General features: G+C 45.6%; 1 non-coding gene across 1 annotated transcript; it reads right to left on the minus strand.

Moving 5' to 3' along the window:
- Positions 1–719: 719 nt before the first annotated feature.
- On the minus strand, positions 720–902 carry LOC120979948. The gene has a single exon (XR_005774447.1). It is a non-coding gene; the product is annotated as a U2 spliceosomal RNA (small nuclear RNA).
- Between the last annotated feature and the right edge of the window lie 321 nt (positions 903–1223).

Genomic DNA, 1223 nt, shown 5'->3' on the forward strand with positions numbered 1-1223 from the left:
GACTTATCTGCCACCAACTAGGGTTCAAGCCGCAATGTTTTAGTGCACTTTCTGCCTGGAAAACATCAATTTTTCTGGCCGCTGCAACAATACCCAATTTTTCAGGCATGTGTACATCCCTAATTTTTCTGGCCTCTGGTGCTGCACTGTGGCTGCAAAAAGAAAAAAAAAAGGCGCATGTGTCAATTCCCCTTCGTGATCGTTACCTTGTTGTGGTGAAGGGGCTTGCATATCACAATGAAGCGACCACCTCTATGAGTGTGTTGGCAATGGCAATGTTGGCACACCCCAGATGATAAGGTTGTTGCTTCATTGTGAACAGACCAAAAGCGATCGGCTGGATAATTTTGCATAGAAAAAAACATTAATTTTCTTTGTGATCATCTAAGGTGATCATTAAAGCCTACTGGGCCAACAATGGGCCCACACTGCAGAATCATTGTTTTCTGGGTCACTTAACTGTCACTGAACTACCTCAGCACGACCATAGACTTTGAAAAACCCCCATCGCCTGCAGTCTCCCAAACGTGCACACGAGCACAGTCATCACTACACCAAGATTGACGCATAGAGGAATAATATTTAGGTCATGTGTGTCAACTATTGACAACTCTTTACGGTTGTCTAAAATCTATTCCATACACGTCCCCTGATAGGGGACATAACAGGGATTAAAATGATAGGAATAGTACTACTTAGCACATCACTCATATCTGGTGGCACAGTACATTGCACGGCGCATGCGCAGTGCCCCAAATTGGAAGTAGGAGGACCAACCAAGCAGCTTTTTCCATCTCCCGGTTCCTAAAATCTATTTCATACGCCGGCCCCTGATAGGGGACGTAACAGGGATTAAACTGTTAAGAACAGATTTTTTTTTATTTAAAAAAAAAAAAAAAAAAAGGAGGACAACCTCTGCGGAGCTGGGTATTTTTTGGCCGCATTACTGAACACTCATGCACAATGGCTGTAGGCTCATGTGTCCTTTTGCGGAGGTGACAAACCTGGTCAGTCAAACCCAAGGCAACATCATCGACCTCATCCCATATGCGTTTTTTCTGGAGCGTGCCCTGCGAAGAGTGCTGGATCAGGCCATAGATGAGCATGAAGAGGAAGAGTTATGGTCACCATCACCACCAGAAGCAGCCTTGTCGTCGTCGATTGCTGGACCTGCGGCAATGCAGAGAGAGGAGTCTGAAGAGGAGTCAGAGGAGGAAGGTGGC

Source organism: Bufo bufo, chromosome 9 (genome assembly GCF_905171765.1).
Source record: "Bufo bufo chromosome 9, aBufBuf1.1, whole genome shotgun sequence".
Taxonomy (NCBI): domain Eukaryota; kingdom Metazoa; phylum Chordata; class Amphibia; order Anura; family Bufonidae; genus Bufo; species Bufo bufo.